General features: G+C 49.0%; 1 protein-coding gene across 1 annotated transcript in view; it reads left to right on the top strand.

Annotated features, from left to right (window-relative positions):
* The first annotated feature begins 438 nt into the window (after window positions 1-438).
* Window positions 439-15,471, top strand: part of Cdh23 (cadherin related 23) — a 349,868-nt gene continuing 334,835 nt past the window's right edge. Inside the window, exon 1 of the mRNA XM_055598837.1 lies at window positions 439-443. The gene's annotated coding sequence lies outside the window, so the exon portion shown is untranslated. The remainder of the gene's footprint in view (window positions 444-15,471) is intronic.

Raw genomic sequence — 15,471 nt, 5'->3', positions numbered from 1 at the left:
CTCCGGCGCGGCGAGGGGAGGGAGGCGCGTCGGGGGGCGGGGACTGGCACGGGGCCGCGCGGGGCGGAGGAGCGAGGGAAAGTTGATCGCGGACTTCAGCGGTGGCTGCGGCTCGTAGAAGACACGATGCGCGGCCCGGGGACACGTCCCACAGCTGCCCGGCGCTGAGCTGCGCAGCCAAGAGCGGGCCCCGGGAATGGAGCACGCTGGTCCCGAGTCCCCCGCCGTGTGGGGCGAACCTCTTCTGATCTTGCTGCGCTTCTGAAGTTGCAGCCAGCAAGCAGCTAGCGGGGCTCGGACGGCCCGAGTGGATCCCGGAGCGGCCTTCGCGCCAGCAGCGAGACGCAGCGGTGGCCGAGACTGGAGCAGGTGGCCCGCAGAGGCAGAGCCGGTGGCGAGCAGATCCCGAGGCGCGGCACCCAGCCGCTCCACCCGCGCACACGGTACCAGGAGCCTCGCGCCGCCCTTCTCTCCCCATCCCCTCGCCTTCTCCCAAGCCGATCGCCCGCGGCGTGCTTTTTCGCCAAAGTTAGAGCCGTGGGGCGGCGACCTCAGCCGGCAGAGCCACTCGTTCCCGGCGCGGTCGTCGCGCGGCGGGCGCTCGTCTCTCCCCGCAGTGTCCCGCGCCCCTTTCCAGCCCGCGACTGCGGCCGGACGCGCGGCAACTTTGATTCCCGGGAACTCCAATTCCCTGCTTGTTGGCCTTGGCAAGACGCGCACCACCCGGAGCTCCGTGTCGGGACTGTGACCGTCGCGGTCTCCGCTCTTCACGCCCCCGAGGGGGTCTGGGTCTAGCTAGGGGAGGAGAAGGTGTTTGGAAGCGTCCCGTTCCCCGGAGCGCAGGGTCCCTATCGGGAGCGGGAGGCGGGTGTGGCAGCCCCACCGCAGGTGGGCAGCCGCGCTGGAGAACCTGGAGTCGCCTAGTTCTCTCTCCCCACTCCCGCCACCTCTCCAGGCCCACGGGCGACCCCAGGGGATTCCTGCCACCGTGCCAGTAGTGGCAGTTCTGGGCAAAAGCGTCCCTAGCAGCTTTGGGAGCCGCGTGTCACTTGCGCTTCTCTTCCGCGGCCCGGGCCCGGGGCTGGCCGGCCTTGGTTGTTGTCTGCTCGTCCTCAGAACTGACCCTGGGAGCACTACCCTCTTTGTCTCCTCAGGTCAGGCCGGGTTGCGTGCAGATCCCGCGCTTTTTAGGGTGGTGGCCGGCCATCTGCCTGGCATTCATTCCTTCTTGCCCGGAGCGAGCACGGAGAGTCACTGCCTTCGAGAGGCTAACGGAGATCCAGTGCCCTTGGCCACTGTAACCCCAGCCCCAGCCCTGGTGTGGTCACACCTTGGTAGAAATTAGCCTTGCAGGAGTAGTAACACGCCCACACAATCCGGAAAGCGGACACACCCATTCTGCACACTTGGCCATCTCATCCAGAACAGACCTTGACCCTTACCCCTCATCCATCCCTTCGCAAGTGCCTGCCTCCCCAATTGGGATTTTCAAATAACCTGGAGGGGCACGAAGATTATTTGCGGGCCTGCACGAGCCAAATTCTTGCCCTGAGAAGAATCACGCTGTGAGTGGGGGTGGGCTTGCGGAGCATGGCTGGGGCCAGGTGCGAGGTGGTGATGAGTCAGCCCACTGTGACAGAAGCTGCTGGAAGGAACGAACGCTTGGCTCCTGGTGCAGGGGTAGGCGCAATGCGGCCAGCACCTATGGGGGTGGTAGGACCAGATGTCACTCTGCCAAGGAGGGGCGGAAAAGGGGCACCTTGGCCATAGGAATAGCAGAGGACTACCTGGCAGAGAGAGCACGCCGTGTCTGCAGAGGCACTTACCAAGTCACTGGTGTGAACAGGGCTTTTGCCCAGGTACTGGAGGCAAGCTTTGAGGGTGGTAGTCTGGCCTTGGCTGTGCCCCAATAGCCACACCTGTCTCTGCTTCCCCAGCTCCGTCAGTCCCCCCCCCCCCAGCTGCTCAATAAATGGCTGTGTGGAGGTTATGGCCACAGACAATTGGGGGTTATCGCCCGGTTGACTCTCCTTCCTCACAAACCACCTCACCTGTTATTCCACCAAGTGTGCTTCATTTCTTCCAATTCGGTATTATAAGGGCGACTTTGCCAAAGTGTGGGTTCAAAATGCTTCACCTAGAAGGTGAAGGCCTTAGGCCCTTGCTGCCCAAGGGTGACCTGTGGAGCAGCATCTGCGTCATGGAGGAACCTGTTAAAAGTATAGATCCCCTATACATCAGCTCAACCTCCACCAGATCAGGCCTTGGATTTTCTAAGACCCTCGAGTGCTTGGTAGGCTGTTAAGTCTGTGTTGTGGTGCCCAGAACCTTCTAGGGCATAGGAATCAAATATGGCTGAAGCTCTGCCCTGGAAACCTTCGTCGGGGTTGGGCAGCCCCTGGGGCTGTTACCTATGGATGCGACAGAAGTGTCTGTGTCTGGAGGGCTTTGGGCGGATATAGAGGGCAGTCTGGATCTCTGTGCAGCAGAATATATCGCTCTGTTTGCTGCGGCCAGGTGGAGGTGGGCAGATTTCTGAAACTGGATGTGCAGCCTCCACCTCTAAGATTTCTGGGGATGGATGGACGCTGTTCTCACAACTGTCTCCAGTCTCAGCCGGCCGATTGGTATCACTTCTTAGGGAGTGGCCACAGAGAAGGGGCTGCTTCAAGAGCCCATTGTGGGGGATTCAGACCTGGTGTTGTTTTCACTGCCTTTGACATCTCACCTCTACTGCCCTGGGAAGGTCTCCAGCACCAAGATGCCAGGCTGGTGGTGGGCATATGCTTCCCAGATCTTGCCCTGAAAACTGGCTGAAACTGGGGTCAAAAACCTGGTAGGGCCAATGGAGTCATAGGTGACAGCACCCCAGCCCTGTCTTTGCTATGCTAGTCTCTGCCAGGAGGAGTGCAGCTCTGCCATTGTTTATATGTTTTATAGGTGCCTGGGAGGTCACCAACCGGCACAGACATAGGCCTTACAGGAGCAGGACAATTAAAGTGCTGGTGACTCCCCATCTATCCCCAAACCAGCTGATTCCAGGGCATAATGGTCTTACGGTATTCTTGGGCTCTCAGGTTGAAGAGAGTTGATGTTCTCGAGTGTAAAGGTGGTTTTAAAAAAATGAACGCAATTGCCTTTGAACTGGTTTGTTTCTTATTCAGTTATAAATGTTTTTAAGTATCCACCCTACTCCCATGGCCCAGAACTAAAATCTGGGCTCTGGTGGTACTGGGTCAATCCTATTTGTCCATTAGTAGTAGGTGAACAAGGTCAAGGTGGACCACACAGGATGGAACAATCCAGGACTGGTGCATTTGGCCTCTGGTGGAAGAGGCCATGCTTCTGCAGGTCCTTGGGGTGATTCTGACATGGCAGTTGCCTCCTCCTCCAGAAGCCTTCCTGATGTAGGGTAGAGCTGTGAGTGGGAGGTAGGCTGCCTCTTCCAGCCATCTCGCTCTCTCTCTTTTCCCCTTCCCTCCACCTCCTCTCTCTTCTCTCCCTCCTCTCCCTCTCCTCTTTCTTTCCTCCTCTCTTGCTGTCTTTCCTCGGTGCTTTCCACTGGCCTGCGTTTCTCTGGCCTCTGGCTATGTGATTTCCTTGTGAGAACACAGGTCCTGTGTCCTCTGCCCCCACCCAGGGCTGCTGCTCAGGTTGTGAATGGCCAGCAGTGTGCTGTGCACTAGCTAAATTGATTGTCCTTCAGCCTTCTCTCGTCTTAGTGTTTGCTGGGTCTATAACTGGATCTGACTGTTCATGTTAGCTTTTTTGGGATGGGTGGCTAAGGGTACCCCATCTGCTGGACCTGGATGCTGCCCTTTAAGCTGAGATCACCAGCTCCCACACTTCACGGTCCAGGATGCAGATAACAGTAGTGTGGGGAACTGGCCATGGTGTTACAAATGCCTGTAATCCCAGTTCTTAGGAGGCTGAGGTAGGAAATTTGCAAGTTTAAGGCCAGAGTGGGCTGCATACATAGAAAGTTTCTGTTTCATATAAAATAAACAAACAAACAGAATGAGGAGGCTGGTATGCTTTGAGGACAAAGGTACTTGCTACCAAACCTGTTGTAACCCACAAGGTGGAAGGAGAGAACCACACATAAAAGTGGTTGCATGTTCGCACAAGTGTGAATACACACAGACACACTAAATACATGTAAAAACATTTAAAAATACACTTAAAAAAAAACAAGTAAAGCAAAGACAAAGATGAGACAATAGGAGTGGTGAGGTTGGAAGAGCACAGGGACCTTTCAAGAAGAACAGCTAGTTGAAGAGATAGCTCAGTTGGCAGAGTGCTTGCCTAGCAGGCCCGAGACCCTGGGTTTGATCCCCAGCACCATATAAGGATGGTGGTGCACAGCCCTCAGGAGAAGGCCAGAAGATCAGGTGTTCAAGGTCATCCTCAAATATGTAGGAGTTCGAGGTCAGCTGGCCTTCAGGATACTCTGCCTCAAAAGAAAAAGAGAAAGGCCTCCGAAGGCAAGAGGCAGCTTTGTAAGAGCGCCAGAATAATGCTTCTCCTGGGGCACAGTGACTGGGACACAGAAGGTGCACCTAAGGGGCTGGAACTTTCTAGAACCTGATCTGAAAATCTGCAGCAGTGGTGAACTATACATATGCACATACATGCATACATACACACACACACACACACACACACACACACACACACACGTTTGTTGTTGCAAAAAAGCCAATTCAGAAAATATGAGAATGTTTATGGACCATCTTCATTTGAATTTGCTATGGGAGTAGCTTTGTGGAGTCCCACAGGGCAGAAAATGCCTCCCTCCAACCTCCACCCCCAGCGTCAGACTGGCATATTTAAGAAGTAGCCACAAGGAGCCGGCTTCTAGGCTTTCACTGTGGAATCTGATCCGGCTCAGCTATGTGGCAGGCATTGCTGCTTCTCATGTGGTCCCTATGGATGGGCCTCAGGTCTTTGCTCCTGGGCTCTGTCAGTGGCTCAGTTGGTAACCTGTGGCCTTGGGTTGTGCTGTGCAGCTCAAGACTGGCATTCGTATTTTTGTGTATTCTGAGCCCTGCTTAAGTGTGGGCTGGGGCGGTGATGAGAATGCACAGATCTCATGAGTTTTAGGGACGAAGCTGCAACAGCGCTGTGCTCCTGGGTTCTGAAGGCCTGGTATGGTATTCAACCTTGCCCAGACGTGGCTTTCTCATGTGCACAGTGGGAATAATTTCCAGCTGCCTGTAGACTCGCTGTGAGCATCAATGAGGCACAAATTATGAGAAGGCTAGCTTCTGATGCACATGGAAAAACTAGTTTATTTTGACCCCCTTTGTTGTGACTTGACTGGATGAGACTAACATAGAGATGAAATGGACCTTGATTCTCATAGCTTGGTGACCTAAGGAGCTCACGAATTGAGTACCTGATGATGTACTTGTGTGCATGTACATGTTTCCGTGTGTGTGTTTGTGTATACATGAGTACCTGTGTGTGTGGGCTCATAGTTTTTCACTTGGACTTACACTCCTAAAGTTAGTCCTGCAGTTTCACAGTGAAGTCTAGACCTTGGGCCATCTGATTAGAACTGTTAACATTGTATCAGTGTATTTAACCGAGGATGATGGGTAGGAGCTGAGAGCTACAGGTAACATTGTGTCTCTGTGTGTAGCTGAGCATCATGGGTAGGAGCTGAGAGCTGCCCTTGACCCCAGTCCTCAGACATGCTGCTCTGAAACTATACAGCCCAAGCTGGCCTTGAGCATCTAATCTCCCTGCCTCCACCTTTTAACTGCTGGAGTTACAGGGGTATGCTGCCCTGCCATGCTTCATTTAACTGTTCTTCCTATCCGGGACAGCAATGGTTTCACAGGTGGGTCTGTGCACCAGGAGATGGCGGTCCGATGCCTTGCAGGGTTTCTCCCACTCCTCCTACCCTACTCTGCACCCTTCTGGAGTCCCAACTCTGTGACTTCACCCAGGGTCTGCAGTTCCCTGTTTATGGGAGCGAGCCTGCACCTCTCAGCTCCCACCATGCCTACCACCTCCTGGCCAGTTTTGCCACTCATGTTTGTGGTCTGGACTGAAGAGCTGAAGCATTCCAGGCACCAGCTACTCCTGCCATTTTATAGGTGGGAAGACTGAGCGCGAGGTCAAGCAGTGAGATGAACTGAGGCATTTACATGAAGCTGGGCTTGGCCAGTGACCAACTGAGGGTTGAGGCCTGTTTCTCTCACTCTAGTGGGCCCGTTATCACAGTCCCCCTCCCCTGAACTTCTCACACCATTTTGGAAGACTGGGCATCTCAGCATTGCACTCACTTCCTGCCGGTACTCCCGCTGGCCCTTGTCTCCTCAGGCAGGCTGTTAACTGTATTGCCTTACTCCTTAAAGGCCATCTTCCATTTGGAGAGGACCTGAGATGCCATTTGTGACAAGGGCCTGTGTGCCACCTTGATTGTCTGTTTCTGAAAGAATGCTGTAATTTGGGAGCTAGTGAAAGCTAGAGAGAAAAGGAGGTAGAGGAAGATGCACAGACAGGGAAGGGGAGAGAGGAAACAGAGGTGGCAGCTGGGACCCTGCCTGGGTCCACCTGTGTCACATCCTCAGGGACGTGAACTTTGCCTTGCCTTTCAAAGAGCACAGCCCAAGGTCAACAGTGTCTTTTGATTTATCTACATTTTTTCTGTTCTTCACCCATAGAGAGAGAGGTGGTATCCCTCCCCCCCCAGGCTTGTTCAGGTCTTCATCCGGAGCTCCCAGGGTGCCCTGACCTTGGGAAGTTTGTGCCTCCCTATTTACTGTGACCAGGAGAGTCCTGAGATCATTTCCAGGAAGTCTGAGACTCCTTTGCCCCATGGTGGGGTTGGACGGTGTCTTAGTGATGGATGCACTGGTGGGCTGCATCTAGAAAGCCAGTGGAAGCTTCCAGATTGTCCACAGCAGCCCTGCCCAGGCCACAGGCAACACTGTCTACTGCCTATTAACCATTTTGATGAAGTTAAAAAGAGGGTTAGGGATAGGCCCCAGAGGTTAGAGGGCGGGGCTCTATCCTCAGGGCCACACAAGGTAGGCATGGTGGCTCACACCTGCAAACTCAGCACTTGGGAGGCAGAGGCAGGAAGATCTGAAGTTCAACAACAGCTTCAGCTACTTGGTGTACTCAAGACTAGCCTGAGATACTTAAGATCCTGTCACAAAAGAAAAGAAGAAGAAGAAGAAGAAGAAGAAGAAGAAGAAGAAGAAGAAGAAGAAGAAGAAGAAAAGGAAAAAAATAGGTGGCAATTTTGATAGTGAATTTTATGTCTGCAGGATCCCCAGATGTTACCGTTTCATCGTGCTGGCTTTCTAGTAGCATCCTGTCCCTGTGACTCTTAGGCAAGCCAAAAATCAATGTTCCTTCATGGCCTCTGCTTTAGTTTCCTGCCTCCAGGTTCCTTCCCTGACTTCCCTTCAGGATGGACTACAAGCTGTAGGATAGAATAACCACACCCCCCCCCCCCAGGTTGCTTTTGGTTCTGGTATGCATCACAGCAGTAGAAGAAAGCAATAGAAAGCAATGGGAGTTTTGGGTATTGGGTGGCTGAGAGGTTGGCGGCAGCATGGAGCATTTGTGGAGGAGGTCTGTCCTCTCGGGCAGAGGTCTGGTATGTCAGGGCTTGAGTGCTGAGGTATCCTGATGAGGAAAGCACTTAGCAGAGAAGGCCCTCCTTCCTTCCCTCCCTCCCTTTCTCTCTTGGACTTGGGGCTGGAGTAGGTCCTGGAGTTCTAGAGAAGTCATTGTGTGCAGAGGTATGGTGCCAGGTAAATGGCAATTCCCCCTGCCTGTGGCTTCTTCTGGGTTCAGCACTGGCCTGAGGGGGCAGGGCATAAGACCACAGCGTTACCTATTTTCCACAGATGGGAGATGGGATGCACAGAGAGGTTGTGCACTTTGTCCAAAGCCACACAGCTAATGGGTACTGAGACATATTTGAGCTAAGGCTCTGGAACATTACCACTACTGAGAACAGAGCCAAGTCCCTGGCCATGTAGATGGAAACATATCAGAAGGGACAAAAGATCCATACTGGGACCACGGGGAGGCTGGAGCTGGTATCTGGTCACCCCCTTTCTTGCTGTCATGCTGAGGTGGGATATTGAAATATCTTCAGTTTCTGTAGAGAATTTAAGAGAGCCAAGAGGGAGAATGGTGGCCCAGACAGCCCTTAGGGGTGAGCCAGGTGGCCATCTCAGAGGCAGAGTCACCTCCTCATGGCACCTCCGAGCTGTCTGTAAGGTGAGGGTTGGGGTAGGCGCAGGAGCTGCTGTTGTTCTGTGTCCACCCTCCACCATGGCCTGTGCTGTGGAACCGGCTGGCTCATGGCTGGCTCATGGCTGCCTCAGCATTCATGGCTATGCTGGGTTGTCCACAGATGTTCTCAGGCTGGCCTGGCTCTCGCCTCAAGTAAGTGTACTGCACAAGCCTGGCGGATGGCTTGATGTTGTGGGCATGTGCACAGTGACTATGAGCCAGTGAGTACACAGGACGCCACCCTGCCCCCGACATGCTGAGATATTAGTGACAGGCCTGCTGGTGACACAAAACTTAATTCTTAGGACCTTCACTTTTCATCTGAGAAGCTGGAAAACCAAAACAAACTCCCCAAACCTGAAAGTGGCTAACTGTCCTGATCTGGGGACTAGGACTCTCTCAAGAGACAAGTGCTCGACAGAGCCAGTAGTGACTTGTGCATTCCCTGAGAGGTCAGTCTGTCATTTTTATTGAGCACAACCGATTCAGTGACGTGAGCAATATGCAACTGGCTGTCTCAGCATAACCACCTCCCCACCGAAAGAACAGTGTCTTCCCCATGGCTCCATGGCTCCATGCCTCACTTTATGCCCTGTCATTTTGACAACTATCTTCCCAGAAGGCATATATGGCAACAAATATTTATTAAGTACCACTTGTTTGTAGGAAACTACATGCGCATGCAAAATAGGAAAATAGGGCCAGACATGCTGGTTTATACCTATAGTCGGAGCACAGGATTGCAAATGCAAGCCAGCCAGGAGAGACCCTGTTTCAAAAGCAAAAAATCAACACAGGTAACAGAAATAGAAACACTATGGTCCTGGCCTGGGTCCTGGGGACTTATTTGGAATCCTGTGTTTGGGACAGTTCCCCCCTTCCTCTCTTCTTCTCTCTCTCTCACCTTTCTCTGCATGTATGTATGGTGTAGCTCTTTTTGGAGGCTTTAGTGTCTTGCATCCTGTGGTTGACTCAGCTAAAAGTCCCCTTTTGTCCTTCTCTGACCCCAGAGATCCCACCTCACCTAAAGTATCCTGGAAGCTGTTACAGGAAGGAAAGGGCAGGGTATGAGGTGAGAAGGTGGGGTGCTGCAAGCTAGACCAGCATGGCTGACCTGCCAACCCAGGTCCGGTTGCCTGAGGGCTATTGGAAACTAGAGCTTGGCCGGAAGAAGGGAGCGCATGAATAATACAGCGGGAGGGAGGCTGTTAACTGGGTGACCTGGTTGTACCTGCATGCTTCACAGTTTCCGTGGGAGCCACCATGCAGGACCAGGGTGTCAGATCAAGGCAGAGACTGGGGAAGGAAGGACAAAACCCCCCATTCCAAGTGTGTTAACCTCTCAGGAGCCCTCTTCTCTGTTCATGCTTCTCCGTGTGTCTTCCTTCCTGTGTGCCTTGGCTGAAATGACCTGGGTGGGGAGCAGAGAGCTCCCAGCCAGTGCCTGGAGTGGGACCAGGTGTTCTAGAATCCACTTTTGCCTCTATTCTCAGTCCTGTCAGTAGCCCAGGACTGAACCTGGGGAAGCTCTGACACCCTTATCCCCAGGTTTGGCAAGAGACATCTCCCCACACCTCCATAGCATCTCAGCCTGCACCACTAGGCTTAGTAGCTGGCTCTACTGACGGGGGCCTACCACATAGCCTCTCATCTTAGAACTAGGCCTTTAAGGGACAATACAACTCTCTTTAGGAGAGACAGCAGATGCTTGGCTTTGGTGAGTATGAGTGGGCATCATGTACCCAGTTTTATCTGTGTGCCCATCTAACCCAGGGGATTGTGTCAATCTGGAAGGCAGACTCCCAAATCCAATCCTTGCTCATCCACTGTGAGTGACCAAGCAAGCTCACTAAACACTCTGTTATGTTTTCTGGTCCGAAAAATGCAAACGTCAATGCCCAATTCAGAGAACTCTTGGGAGGACAAAATTACATACGTCATATAAAATGCTTAGAAAAAGCACCTGCTACACGGAGAACATACACTATTTTTATTGTCCTGATACTGGGCTCTGGGGTGTCACAGGTTTGCATGCTGCCTGGGGCTCCTTTTTACCTATGAGAAAGGCTCCATGAATTGGAGAGGGGCTTGTCCTGGAGGGCGAGGCCCCTTCCTTTTGCCCTAGCTGAGGAAAGCTTCATGGTTTATTTGGTGAAGGGCCAGAGGGGAGACAGGGCACGTCTGTGTTTAGAGTATCCATGTTGGTGCCAAGCCAACCAGGGCTTTTCCAGTTTTTTAACTGCTGTGTAACACAGAAAAGTGTGGGAACCGTAGATGTAGTCTGAGCTCCGCAAAGCAACCAGTTCCTCATCAGTACCACACCCACCTCAGAACCTGATCGCTAGAGGCCCCTTCTCCAACTATCCCTCCAAGTTTTGACTATTCTGACTTCCTTTTTTGTTCCTATTCTGACTTCTAGTGCCACATTCATTTTGATTGAGTTTTTATAGTGCTGGATTTGAACCCAGGGCCTCACTTAAGGCAAGATCTCCACACAGCTACAGCCCAGCTTATCTTCAAACTTAGATAAATGGCATCATGAAGTGTGCTGGCTCCGATTTCTAATGCATTGTGCTTGTTGGTGAGATTTTTCTTGTATGTAGCGGCCTGCTTCTGTTTCTCCTCGGTGTGACAGTGACCCAAGTTGACGATTCTAGTGTGGATGGCTAACAATTTGAACTGAGCTATCACAAAAAAAGGAGAAAGGACCACTGTGAACATGTGTGTGCACGCGTGTGCTCACGTGAATACATGTGCACATGTATATTTCGGAACAGACATATGTCCGTAAGCAAATATGAGCCTATGGCTTGGCTCTGACAACTCTCTAGACACGGCCTTGGTACATGATTCCCTCAGTTTTATTTCTCTTTAAGACTGCTCTTTATTTTTGTCTCTGTGCATTTCCATATAACTATTAGAAGCAGCTTTAAACATTCCACAAAAGCCCTGCTGAGATTTTGATTGCAACTGCATTGAGGAAAATCGACATCTTTGCAATATTGAGTTTTCCAATCCATTAACAAGATGCACCTCACCATTTGTCCATGTCTTAATACATTTCTTTCAGGAATGCGTTCAGAAGTCCGTAGCATCTCACTTCTTTTGTAAGATTTATTTCTATGTGTTTTATATTTTTAAGTATTACTGTAAGTGATATTTTCTAATATCTAATTATCTATTTGTCATAGGAGTATGATAGATTAAAAAAAGTATCGATTAAAAAGTAAGCCTGTATCTTACAAACTTTGCTAAATTTCTTTATTAATTCTGAGAGTTTATTTACGGGCTTTTAATACAATTTAGGACCATGTTTTCAGCAGAAATAAGATTTTTATATCATGTTCTTGGAGACTTTTCTTGTCTTATTGCGATGGCAGGGGCTTTCGGCGTAAGTTTGGATGGCAGTGGTAGTATTTCACTTCTAGTACTAAGGATGAAGCTTTTATTCTTTGCTATTGTGGTAATTGCTTTTTTGTTGATGCCATTTATAAAATTAAGATTCTCCTTATATCCCTCTCTCCAGTTATAGTAAAATGCATATAACACGAAATTGGCCACTTAGCAGCCAGAGAGATGACTCTTTAGTTAAGAGCACTTGCTGCTCTTCCAGAGGACCTGAGTCTGGTTTCCAAGATCAGCCAGGAGGTTACAACTGCGTGTGACTCCAGTTCCAGGGCATCTGACACACTTTGCTGGCCTCCTTGGGAACTATAATTGCATACATATGCCCCCCCATACACACACATAATTAAAAATAAAATCTTAAAAACATTGCTATTTAACTCATGTTTAAACTTACATCTCAGTGGTGGTGAGTATATATGTCGAGTTGTGCCACCCTTCATCTTCAAAACTGTCTCATTGTGCTAAACAGAAACTCCATGACTATTACAAACTAACTCCCAATTCTTCCTCTTCTGCTCCTGGTAGCATCTACCGTGTTTTTTCTTGCCATGAACTGGCTTATTCAGGGTGTCTTGTGTGTTTGGCTTTCTCCGCTGAGTCATATCTTCTAAGTTCCAAATGCAATCCCTTCTTACGGCTGAGTAATATTCTGGTGTGTATACATCATGTTCTGTTTCCTGTCTCCAACCTCTAAAGATGCTGCTGTGAACACTGGCATGTGCATAGTATTTGGGTCCCTGCTCTCAACATACATGTAGGAATGGAATTAGAAATATTATGGCAATTCTGGTGAGCTTTTTGAGGTCTCAACATTAGTTTTCCTCAGCAACTGTGCCCCTTTATATCTTCCCCCGCAATATTCCTCAACGATCTCACCAACACTTACTCTGTTTTTTTATAGTAGCCACATCCCACTGATAGTGCCCTGTGGCTTTGATTGGCATCCCCTCAATGCCAGCCATGTTGTGCATCCCTTCATAGGAACTGGCCGTTTGTGTTTTCTGTCCAGTTTTGAATGGAGTTGTCTGGTTTTGAACGGAGCTGTTTGTTGTTTTTGAGTTGAAGAAGTTTTCTGTATTTTGGCTCTAAATACCTTATCAGATAGATGAGTTAAGAATATTTTCTTATTTTGAGAGTTCATTTTTCCTATGTGGAGAGACTCCTCTGATGCACAGAGATCTTTAGTTTAATGAAGTCTAAGTATCTTTCTTGCTCTATCATTGTCTGGGCTTTGGTGTCATAGCCAAGAAGTTGCTGCTGTATCCAATGTCATGAAGAAGTTTAGAGATTTGCTTTTTTATTTTTCTTAAAGATTTATTTATTATGAATACACTGTTCTGCCTGCATGTATGCCTACATGCCAGAGGAGGGCACCAGATCTCATTATCTGATGGTTGTGAGCCACCATGTGGTTGCTGGGAATTGAACTCAGGACCTTTAGAAGAGCAGCCATGCTCTTAACCTCTGATCCATCCCTCTAGCCTTAGATTTGTTTTTTGTGATGACTATTTTTGGCTGGCAACTTGAATACATCTTCAGTTAACTAAAATCCAATCAGCTGGGTACAGCTTAATTAAATAATTCTTAATTAAATCATTTGAAGCAGGACGACCCACTTTTAATCTAGATCTTTTGAGGTGGGAAGATACACCTTTAACCCAGATTTTTGAGGCAGGAAGATCCATCTTTAATCTGGGACCATACCTTCTGGTGGCCGCCTATTCAAAGGATGTGGAAGAAGGAGGCACTTGCTCTTTGCCTGCCTGCTTTCTCTTTTGCTGGCAAGTCTATTCCTTCACTGACATTAGAGCTTACCTTGGGAAGACCAGCTGAAGCATCCAGCCTCATGGACTGAACAGCTACTGGATTCTTGGGCGTTCTGTTGGTAGACAGCCATTGCTGGACTAGTTGGTCCATGGCCAGTAAGCCTATCTGTCTGCCTATCTCTCTATATCTATCTATCTATCTATCTATCTATCTATCTATCTATCTATCTATCTATCTATCTATCTATCTACCTTCATTCTGTTCCACTTGAGAACCCTAATATAGTTCACAAGTTTATTTCCCTCTTTGTTCCCTTTTGGGTTCATCTTTTGCACACAGGGTAAGGTAGGAGTAATCTTGACTCTTCTGCATGTGGTCAATTTTACCAGCTCTGTTTGTCCTTTCCTGCTTCACTGTCTTGGTACCTGTCACAAAACCAAGTGACATTTTATGGTTTGTTTCTAAACTACATGCTATTCCATTAGTCTGTGTGTTTTTCCTTCTGTCAGTACATATGTTTTGATTACTGTAGCTTTGTAGTCAGTTTTAAAGTTGGGGAGGATGAGTCCTCCAAGCACTTCTATTTTTAGGATGCTTTTAACTAATTAGGGGATGCTTTGAGATTTTTTTTTTTTTTTTGGATAAAACCTTATGATGGAATTTTCAATTTCTGTGAATAGTACCACTGGGAATTTTCTTCGCGGCAGGGTCTCACTATGAAGCTACGGCTGACCTTATGATCTTCCCGCCTCAGCCTCCTGTGTATGGGAATTAGAGGCATGGGCATCTATGCCCAGTCCCCTTTGGGATTTCAATGGCACTGCAGTCAATCTGTGCACTGGTTTAGGTAGTATTGGCAGTATCCCAACAGCACCGAGTTCTTGGGATGATTGTAGGATAGCTTTATGCTTACTAACCTACTCACCTTAGTTTCTCCCAGTTTTACAGTCATTGGCATCCATTTGTCCAACTTAGACTTCATCCTTTTTGGTGCTATCATAAGTGGAATTGCTTCTCCTACTTCTATTCCTATTTCTTTCATCATCTGTCTTAGAAATTCAGCTAATTTTTAATGTGTTGTGTCACATCCTGCAACTTCTCTGAATTTGTTTATTCCTTCTGATAGACTTTCATAAGCTCTTGGGTCCTGACTCTTGGCTCCTGTCATGTATATACTGCCGTTACTTTACTCCTCTTTGAATTTGGATGAATTTCTTGTGTTTCTCTTTGTTGTCCAATTGCGTTATCTAGAGCTTGGAAAAATGATTGGCATTTATGTGTGTAGATATTTGCATATGGGCCTGTGAGAGCACACAGAAGTTAGAAGGTGTTGGGTCCCCTGGAGCTGGGATTAGAGGTGGCTGTGACCTGCCTGATGTGCGCACTGAGAACTGAATTGGGGTCTCCTGCAAGAGCAAGGAGACCTAAAAGCTGAGCCATCTCTCTTGCCTCTTAACAGGAACTTTTACTGGTTGGGTTGAGTGGAGTGGCAATAGCAGGCACCTTTATTTTGTTCCTACTCTCAGAGGAAAGGCTCTCAGTCCTTCCCTCTTGAACACAACATTAGCTAAAGATACTCTCCATGTGTGCCATCTTCTGTTCCTTTTGCTAAGAACTTTTGGTTTGTTTTGCTTTTGAGACAGGGTCTCAATATATAACTCTGGCTGGTTTGGAACTCAGTATGCATGCCTTGCACTCACAGAGATTCACCTGCTTCTTCCTCCTGAGTGCTGGGATTAGAGTTATGCACTACCACGCCTGGCTTGAATAGAATTCTATCAAGTGAACTATTGTGTATATTGCCACACTGATATAAAATTTCTTCTTTCCTCTGACAGTGTAGAAAATTATAATGTTGGGTTTTCATAAGTTAGCTTATCTTTCATTTCTGAAATAAATGTGCACACACACGTGCACACATACACAAAGACATAAACATACATAATACATATACAAATACACAGGCAGACACACACACCCCATACACACACACACACACACACACACACACACACACACACACACACACAC

Source organism: Psammomys obesus, unplaced genomic scaffold (assembly GCF_907164565.1).
Source record: "Psammomys obesus unplaced genomic scaffold, mPsaObe1.curated_primary_1811, whole genome shotgun sequence".
Classification (NCBI taxonomy): domain Eukaryota; kingdom Metazoa; phylum Chordata; class Mammalia; order Rodentia; family Muridae; genus Psammomys; species Psammomys obesus.
The sequence above is the reverse complement of the archived record's forward strand: the minus strand, read 5'-3'. Positions and strand labels throughout refer to the sequence as shown.